Consider the following 10,685-nt stretch of genomic DNA (forward strand, 5'->3'; position numbering starts at 1 on the left):
GACAAAAAACACACACACCCCAGTGACAGGACAAGGGCACTTCAAGGGCCAATCAGAGTCCAGCCGGCCCCACCCCTGCATCCGCCCCCTGCCACTCTCTCTCATCACATCATCCCATATAGAAAATATAGACCTGCGGGGGTGGGCTCAGTGTAGACAGTGTTCATAATTAGTGTCTGCATTACCATCGATTATCCATGATGATTTTTGCCCCGTGAAATAGAGCACATTGCCTGTGCAGGATGAGGGAGGGGCTACTGTGCATCCAGTTCAGCATCTCATTAACCTATAATACGGTAGGCTGGGACAGTGCGGCCATGTTTTTATTCATTACTCCTCAAAGAACAACGTTATCTTTACCCAGATTGCACGTTTGTCTCGTGACCAACAGTGAATCATAATACTAACGGCTACACTTAGTCATTATTTGACAGGGCGGTGTGGGGGGTGTGTTTGTGAAGGGCATCGCAAGTGGCAGTTTTTTTGGGTGGAGAGTGTGACGCGGTGGCAGCCAGCTGCTGCACCCCAGAGGCCCCATGTGAAGCAGGCCCTGCCACTTCCTGTTACGCTCTGCTAGACTAGAGAGCGCTGCACTTGTCATCTCTCTCTCTCTCTCTCTCTTTATCTCTCTCTCTCTCTCTCTCTCTCCCCACGTTTTTGCAAGTTCAGGCTTGTCTCGAGCCCAAAGGCTAACTTCTCTCCCTTTTAAAGGAATGTTGGCTGTTTGATCTGAGGTGCTGTGCCTCTCTCTCCCTCACGGGCTCTCACCCTCTCCGTTGTCACAGGCCTACAAACCCCCCCCCCCCCCCCCCCCCCCCCCCGCGCGGTGGGCTGATAAACTCGGTTAGTGTCACAGTCGAGGTGAAACAGTCATTGATAGCCTCGTGCGAGAGATGCCTAACAGCTGGAGTGACAGATAATGGCACCCGCAGTGGAGCAGCCAGGGGGTATCCTAAGGTCCTGGAGCTGGGTTGAAGGCAAGCTAATAATTTACTGTGGTCAGGATTGAACTTTAAAAGAAGCCCAGGTATTCCTCTGTGGGCGCAGTTAGAGTGACGGCAGATAATGAGAGACAGACTGGACTGGGCTGTTCATCTTCTCTCCAGTCGGTTTACAGGGAAATCTACTGATTCCTGCTGGATGAGCTCTCTCTCTGTGTGTGTGTGTGTGTGTGTGTGTGTGTGTGTGTGTGTGTGTGTGTGTGTGTGTGTGTGTGTGTGTGTGTGTGTGTGTGTGTGTGTGTGTGTGTGTGTGTGTGTGTGTGTGTGTGTGTGTGTGTGTGTGTGTGTGTGTGTGTGTGTGAGAGAGAGAGTGCATGGAAAGGTGATGATGCAACAACACTTCTAACAACAAGTGATCTGTGAAGTGTGAGATGTGACAAACTGCCACTGGCTGACACTGGGATTTAGATTTCCTCTGTTCCTGAAGTTCAGAGACCAAACGGTGAATTGATAGATTTTCAAAAAGCAACTGCAGATTAATCAGAATTGAAAATTATGTTTTCTCCCCTCAAGTTCGACCTGTATCATTGAACTCAGCCAAAACACTTGAGGATGCAAATCTGCACAACTGAACTTATATCGCTAACACCTGCTAGCATCTACTGGTAGTTGGTAACTTAATATGTGCAGAACACCTTCAAACGTATAAAGGATATTCACCTTTATATTTTGCTGTACACTATTTTATTCCATTAGTTTCTGTGGTTGTTGTTGGTAACTTGCTGCTTCTGTTGTAAATCAGTGAGCAGGGTTTTTTCATCAGTGTGATGAAGAACCTTGAATTGTTCTGTGTTTGCTGGATCGTCAACCGCTTTCACCTCAAACAGACATTTCCTTCTGGTTATTTTATCTCTAGAACGCTTTTGCTCTGTAGTTTATGTAAATCCCACTGAGGTCAGAAACCCACTTTGCACAACAGTCAACTGAATAAACATTCGACATTACAATACCAAAACACACTGAAGTCAGCCATTTTCAGACAGTCAAACAGTTTGACATGACACTTACAAATGCTGAGACTGTAATAACTCCCTCATGCTCTCACTCAGTCTTTATCAGTTTACTCTGCAGCAAGCTCTAAGTTTAGACGTGGAACACAGAAAGGGATTATTGTCATTTTGCATTATGTGTCTCAGACGTGCTGTCTCATGACAGTAATTGTTGCACTTGTGAGTACAGTACATAGTATGCACTATATGGGAAATACAGAGGGATTTAAGACACATAACATTTACAATATTAAGTTTATTGCACCATAATTATAGTGTAATAGTAAAGTCCAATAAAGTTAGTCACCCTGCAAGAGAGAGTTTTTAAAAAGAACAGTCAAAATCAAAGCAGCTGAGATATCCAGACACATGTGATATGGGTAAAGCTCCAACAACAGCTGATCCTACATTTCCCTTTACTGCAGATGAATAGTGTCCTCTCCTGTCCCTGTGAAGGCCCACACTTTAACCCCCCCCCCACACACACACACTCACAGCAGGTTTCCTGTAATAAATGTGTCTCTGAGTCCAAGACGAGAGTTAACTCTGATGACATCACCAGGACACCATCAGTGTTTTCTCAGGCCCTGGAGATGTTTCCTCCACAGCCACAGAAGACACTTTATAAAACTGTTTTCCACCCGGAGTAGACTGACCCATATGTGTTTAATTGGTGGAATACCCCTTTAAGAATGTAACAGACTCCAACAGCACAGATTTGCAGAGACTTATTCTGCCCTTGAATGAACCGACCGTGTAAGACAAAACATTGATGAATGTTTTCATCAGTTAATTTCAGTCCATTCGTTCTACATGCAAACCATTTACTCTTTTGCTGTCATTTGGCCTCAGCCCGTTCACATGACTGATGAATGTTTTTAAAGTTATTTTGCAGCTCAGACGTTCTGGACGGTATGAGCACAGAATTTTTTTATTTTGCTTTTGGCAATTTCACTGTATATCACATGCTCTGCCTTTTTTTGATGGAATTGTAGTGGCTTGTTCGTCCGTCAGGAGTACGACATTATAATTTCCCATGCACAGCAAACAAAGGAGGCTTTAAGTCCTATAGACTTCTGTATGCTCCACTTGCAGAATTTACAATTTTAATGTTGCAAACTGCAACATATATAAACCGGAACTTCTAAAGAAATAGATATGTAAACAAAGTGAGCAGTGCTGCATTTTGCCAATAAAATGTTAACATAAGTTAAGTTAAATGCTGAAATCGTCTTTTAATTATTCATTTGCACCTGTAAGAGACAAGGGCGATTGGTGCAAGCTCCGTTATCCTCAGGTGTGGCTCTAGTGTGCGACTTATCCAGTCATGTAGATGGGTGAAGATCCAGAGGAAAGCATAACTGACTTGAGTTTGATTCTGCAGCCTATTTGCATGTTGCTGAGCAGTGGAGGAGCATTTGCCCCTTTTTGGTTGATTTTAGACCAGATGCTCCTAAACATCCTGGACCATCTGTTTGTGTTGAACAGTGTCTGAAGTGACACCTGTCAAAGAGCAGTACAGTAGTTGAGGCCAGAGATAACTTTGCTCTGTACTAAGCTAGGTGGAAAACAGGGCCACATTTGCAAGGGATGAAGATTGACTGTTGTAATTGATGTCATGCTGGAGAGACTGGTTGGTCGGAATGACAAGTGTTTAGTTGTAGGGGGGATTAGCTGAAGGTGGTGTTTCCTCATCCATGCACTTGTCAGAGAGATGAGCACATATTCACACTAACACCGTGGGATAAAATTGCAGGAATAACAGGTATAGTTGGGTGTCATCAGCATAGCAGTGATATGACGAGCAATGACAGAGGGTAATTGGACTCAAGAAAATGGTTTATATAACTCAGGGAAGGGGCCAAGCCCAAGCCTAGGGCCCTAGCCGTGGAAGCCTAGGGGCACACCTGTGGGCTGGGAATGGGACAAGGAGATATATCAATGACATAATGCGCTGCCTATTGAAACATTACAGAGGTTGACCCAGCTATGCTACATTCTGGCGGTATGTAAAACATTTATATCGTGCAAGAGTTTTATACCGGTATACTGGATGAGCTGGTATACCACCAAGCACTAGCTCACAGGTATTTTGTCTTAACACAAAGAGCTTGATTTTAACCTGCCAATCTGTCATCTCTCTGCTGTCAGTCATATCTGTGTGGTACTCGACTCAAACTAGACCAAGCTTCCTTCTCACAGAAAGATGTGAGTGATATGATTCATGTGTGTGCAGTGGGGACATTACCCCGGAACATAGTGATCCCTTTAGGACTAAAATGCTTGTTGTCAATTTGTTTATTCACTCTCCCTCTCACTTTGGCTCTGTGCAAACCTTGAATTATCAAGGCTCATGATCACAAGTCTGTGTGACAGTTCCCACTCGGCATTGGAATTTCATCTGAGTGTACAGATTTCAATGCACTTCAGTAATGAGATCTCATTTCCCCAAATTGATATCCAAATACATTGGTAGAGGATGTTCCAATGTATTTCAGTCGTGAGTTGTTAGTTCATTATGAACTTGTAGGGAGCCAGAGGACATCAGTTGTTAGTAGGCGGGTCTTCATTGTGGTGTAGGATTCATACATGTTCCCGTTAGTCAACAAATGGGTCCACGTGTCCCCAGACCACCTTTGAAAGACGTCTGAGGGGTCGCATCTCAAATGAGTCCTCAGTTGTACTTTCACACCTGTAGTTTGTCTTCACAGCTTTAGTCTACTTGAGATCAGTTCATCCAATATGAATGTTAATACCAGGTCTAGACCGGGCCGTGATAAGAGGATTCTGTTCGAGTGCTGTATATACGTGTGCTGCAGCGCTCTCTGAAAAAAAAAGCTTGAAAGTGGAAAGAGTTACATCCATCTGTCCAAGTGTGAGTCAGAGGGACGACTGGCAAGCTGATGTGTGTGAGTGAGGCAGAAAACAGAGAATGAGCTCTTTCATTTGAGGGTCAGAGTGGAAAAAGCGAGACACGACTTCATAGATGTTTACTTTTGAGGAGTGAAAGATTGTGGGTGTTGTGGGGTGAAAGGTCCTCCAGTCTGACAGTGTGTGCAGACAGTGTGCTGACTGTGTAGCTGCTTTCAGACATGCACTGAACTCTGCGGATACTCTGTATTTTCTCCAGAGGAGGAGCATGTTGTGAACGCAAATGTCAGAGTGAGAGACTCTGCAGTTTCTGTGGACTTTCTCCACCTGCCTCCCTAGTATGAAGACTGTAGAGATTCAGCAGATCCGATGTGAGATCATAGCAGGGGATCCCACGCAGGATACACAGCGAGCGAGTTGGGGGTGATAACACAAAAATGGGAAAAAACAAACAAATAAAAATGAATATCACCCGGTGAAAAAGTGGAGACACACATGTAGAAGAAACCAACACAGATTTTGTGGTGATCTCTGCAGCGTAGTTGATACGTCACTTCCTGCCTCTGTCTGCTGCACCCGGCTGCTCCATCTCTCGCCTGAAGGATGCAGATTTGTTGCTGTTGTGATTGGTCTATGCAGAAACCTCCCGCTTTGTTGTGCATGCGTGAAAGGTAGACTACTGGTAAACTCCATAACCAATTCTTTGGATTTTACCTGCAGGTCATGTCCGAGAACAGTTAATGTGAGCACTCAGGCCTTTATTGACAACAGAGGATTCTTGCTGTGGTGATATTGTGCGGAGTGTAGTAACTGTACAGATACATTATAATGGCACATTAGCATTTGCACATAACTTGCTATTTCCATTGTCATTTGGACTGATACCAATGTGAATTTCTTTAAATGCTACACAACTTGTCTAGTGTCCACTGGTAGCGTTAACCCATTATATACTTTTTGTCAGAATAGATGATATCTGGCTATTAGCTGCTAGGATTCTGGACAGGTTTTTTGTCTCCATATTGTCTTCCCTCCCAGACTGCAGGTAGTCAGCCACCTCTGACTATACTATGTTGTGAATTCAATAGACAATTACATTTGATCTCTCCATTTAGCTAAATGTTGCTGATAACCTGTATGGGGTTGTTGTTTTAATAGGATTATTCAAAAACTACCCAACCGATTCCAAGTGAATCTGAACGGGTTGGGACATGACCCAAGACTGAAACCATTAAATTGTGCGGTGAATGCAGGAATGTTTTTCACACATCGTTAAAGAGAGGAGTTTTTATTGTTCTCAAGAACTCTTCAGGGAGTAATTCATGCATTATTGATGAAAACAATCAGGAATATTTATTTGAGGAGTGAGTGTCTGCGATTTTGCTGTTCTATTGTAGTTCTCAATCTATAATGATGTCGGCTTTCGGCTCGGCTCCTTATATAATTCTTGCTCAATTGTAATACACATTAAGGTGGAAAAAATATATATTTTCAAACATGTTTTAGTCTTGAGATCATGATCAAAGTTATGAATCAGCTGCATGTTGAAATGTAATGTTGGTCTGACTGTCCAGCACCAGCTTTGAATGACACAACACAACACCTCTGGTTCTGCTTTGTTAAAAAACCTGTCTATTGTTAGTTCCAGAAGTGTTAGGTCAAAGTGAGTTCTCCTTTAACCTCTAATCTTGTAGCTACAGACTCTTCAAGAGCTATCAGCTCGGTTTTATGCCTTATCTTTCATACTCATCAGTGATTTCATTGTCCACATGCATTTAAATTGGGGTTCAAACATTGGGCTCATTATGGTCCTTAAAGAGAACAGTCTTGAATAAATATTGACTTATCCCTTTAGGCCTTTATTCATCTTTCCTGAGAAAAAAATTGAGAGAATGTTGCATATCTTGATCGCACAGCGTTGGCATGAAGTTAGCATCATGAACCAAGGTGTGCTTGTGTGCAAGTACAAAGGCATTTTTGGCAATGTCTGCCCCAGCTTTGATTCTGGCCCGTCTCGATTCCCTCCAGAACTATTCCAGCATATGCCTGGGTATTTCAGCTCTTGTTTTGTATTGCTTTGAATTTAAGATGCAAATTAACTCGGGACACGCAAACGTAATTAGGAATGAATGAGGAGCAGTTTTTGTCACAAATGCTGGTCAGAGGTTTCTGTGTTTGGCCTGTGCAAATACTGCACTTCACACACTCACACACACATGGAAGCAGTTAGGCCAAGCTAGAGGTTTACGCTGAACTGCCAATCCATGCCAGTCGATTGGCCCAAGCCTATGAAATGTTTCCATGAAGCCAGTGACCTCTATATGGGGACATGAGGAGAGTGAGAGGGTGGTGGGGGGTGGGTTTGAGTTGGGGGTTTGCAGCTTGTCAGAGGAGGAGAGTGAAGTTTACTTTGGCTCTAAGGGAAAGTGGGAAAATGAAGAGAAGGTGTGTTACACCTCCGTCACTACGCTTGGGGAGGCTTACACTTGGATTTTTAAGGGGGGCGGATGGGGCTCTTCAGCATCATAAAAAGACATCTGGGAGCAAAGTCTGCTCAACCTAAATCCCATCAAGAGAAGGTCAACGATTCTTGTTTTCAAATAAAAACATATCAAGAAAAGGTTATTACAGTGGAGCTCTCAGGAGATGCGACAATGGTGCAAGTCAAACCTTTGTGAAGTCGAGGGATCCAGCAGGATTTAACAGTGTGGTTCCTCTTTAGACTTGTAGAGGGTTAGGATCCTGTGTAGCAATGAAAAGGCCGGCCTCTGTTTTCCCGGCTGTGTTGGCCCTAATCTTATTTTAGCCGCTACGTAATGGTCGTTAAATAACATAATTGGCCCTTGTCTGCCGGCCATGAATGCACCGGCTGTCTCGGAGCGATTGTACAACAGGAGTGCTTTATTTAAGGCTGAAGGTGGAGGAGAAGAAGGAGGGAGGTTAAGAGACACAAGGAGAGAAATAAATACTGGCTGTATAGGGATGAAATATACAGAAAGAAAGGGAGATGTAGAGGATAAAAAGAGAAGGAGAGCATAGTTGTATACCTTCACTTCAGATCAGCCAATCGCACTGATGTCACTTCCTTTGTGTACTTTGCTGTGGTACGCTATCATCATTATCTCAAAGTGTACCCTGTCCTGTTCTGTTTTCTGACAGTCGGTAAAGGGACTAGATTCCTGGTATTCACAGTATTTGTCCTCTGTAAAAAAAAAAAGCACTTACAGTTGTTTTGGTTCTTATTGAATTATCAAGCAGGCAATCAGTCACATTGTTACGCAAAGTCCCCTTATCTCTATTGAGTTGATAAAAGTTGTATTTACAATCCAGCTGGTGTCTTTTGACAAGATGCTGGTTCTTTTCTGTTTTGAGCAGATACTTTTCAAAGGGTCATTCGTGAAGTGTTCGCAATGTTTTGGATTCAAACACTGGTCGTCAAGTTGTGGCTGATGAAACCGAATCAGGAAGCGATGTGGGCGGCTGTGTCATCGTTACCAAGCATTTCAGCTTTTGGCCGTTGATACTTCAATGCAGCAGGGTTTAAAAAATAAAAACTAGGTAAGCAGTGTTTACAAAGTTCCCTGTTTTGGGCAATTGAAAACTAGGAAGTCGTGTTGAATATGTAAATGATAATCGGGTTTGTGTTGTTTTCGGTCACATTGGTTGGGCTGCCTCATTTTTTTCTTACATTGCCAGTGCCTGTGATTGAAGGAAATGTGCTCCGGGTTTGATTCATATACAAAAAAACTGAACATTTTTGAAGCTCCGGTCAGAATGAGTTAGTTTTCTCTGTGGCTCGGTCAGGTTCAGACAGAAAATTGCAGCCCTGGCCACAGTCTAGTGTGGATGTCAGACTTAAACGTAGCAACTAAAACCTTGTAGTCTGGAAGTAGCCTTGGTGTTGTACTTTTAATAAACTTGTGCACCAGGAAGAGACGGATTTTAAAACATGGCCAAAAGTGAAGCAGCAGTGGTTGACGTGTCCTGGCTTATAGTCACTGGTATGGGTCACGTGCCAAAACACTGGATTACATCACTTCCCAAAATGCAACTCAATGGCATCTTTCATTAGACCCTCAGTTACATACCCATGTGGTATACCATTAACTCTTCAATCCCAGTTTGAAATCCAGGCTGTTTCTCAAAATGTTGTAGTCTCGAGCTGAATCCAACATGAGCCCGATAACAGCATGTCCTCACGTACGCACTCCTCAGTCGATTCCTCATGCGTGTGTTTTCACTGAGGTGCTCGCTCACTGGTAAACCATCCTGCTGCAGCCCAAACCATTTGGTCAAGGTTGAAAGCATCGATTCTGCATCAGCCTGTTTGTGTGTGTTGTATTAGACGTAGCAGACGTAAGCTCTCGGGTGAAGCTCAGTGCTCGGACACACTCTGGATGCTTATGTGCTTGTTAGACTTTGCAGAGTCTCCCACTCTTTTTTCCATCGCCTGTTTTTTTTTTTTTTTTCCACTGTTGCTGCCTTGTTCTTCATTTCCTGCTGCAGTGAGCCCGCTCTTTTAATTTTCCCCTCCTCCTCCTTCACTAAGCGTCTTGGTTTTCCCCCCCCTCTGTTTAGTCTATAGGGTTCATATAGGCCAGTGCTTGCAGCCTCGGTCATGTTTACAAGGCCAGGTTTATGATCGCAGTGTAGCTCATGGAAAAGTCAGATAAAAAAGAAAATAATCAGGATGATGAAACATTTTGAAATTTTGCGATAACATTGGGGGAAAAACTTTTTCCTAAGTTACATTTATATCTTGGCAATTTATGTATTTCAAGGACAGTTTTTAATATATTGTTCAAGATCTATAAGGGAATCAAAATCATCAAAATGCAGATATCTGCAAACCCATCCTCTCTGTCGTGAACTCATGTTCCTCATTTGTTCGTCACCGGGTTTCGTTCCAGCTGTGCAGTGACTTCCTTTTCTGGCTCCCATGCAAACCCGTAGATAAGTGGCACAGGAAGTGTGATTGATCTAAAAAGAACGTGTCTTACAGAAACACTTGCGTGCTCTTACTCTTTCACCTTTTTTCACTCCTCTTTCCCCCTCCCTCTTTTTATCTGATAGGTAATATACAGGAAATGGCTCTGATAGCTTCCTGAGGAAATTACACCCACTTCCTGTCTGTGTGCCTCCCCATTTACCACCTTCCGCTCCCCCATTTTTTTTTTTTCCTTCTTCTTCTTTGCTCAGGCGCCTCATGGAGCAGCAGCTGGGGGAGCAGCGGTGCTGGTAGGAATCCCCCCAGTCACTGCTAATGAGGCTGAGGCCTGATGAGCGAACCAGATAAACAGCAGTGCAAACACAGCAAGCAACAGCCATTGGCTGCTGTGCTATTTTTGGTTGCTGCCCTCATAGAATATAGAGGACAGGACACGGCTTATTGTAACTGAGTGTACGAAGAGCGCTCACACAATAGTTTCTGTGGCCAGGTGCATCTAGTAATCGTGAAAGAATGAAGCTGTAATTTGTGTGTGTTCTTGTGTAGGAGGATGTACAGGTCAGTCAGTTGGCAGTTTATTAGGCACACACATAAACTGGTGCATTCTACTGTGGCAGGCAGTCTTATGATACATTCTGCCTTTATGGAGCTTATAAAGTTCACTTGTTGTTACCATTACCAGGGAACTTATGTTTTTTTGTTTGTAAGCAAGATTATACAAATTCTACTGTATGGACATGGCAGATTGAGTCAGGAGAGAACCCATTGGTGCAGATCCAGATCAGGAGGTGTACCAAAACAATTCTTTAGCTCATGACATTGAATATTTAGTTGCTCTTGAAAAATCCAGCACATATCAGGGAACTGATATCCCTG

This window comes from Platichthys flesus, chromosome 11, assembly GCF_949316205.1.
Source record: "Platichthys flesus chromosome 11, fPlaFle2.1, whole genome shotgun sequence".
In the NCBI taxonomy this organism is placed as follows: domain Eukaryota; kingdom Metazoa; phylum Chordata; class Actinopteri; order Pleuronectiformes; family Pleuronectidae; genus Platichthys; species Platichthys flesus.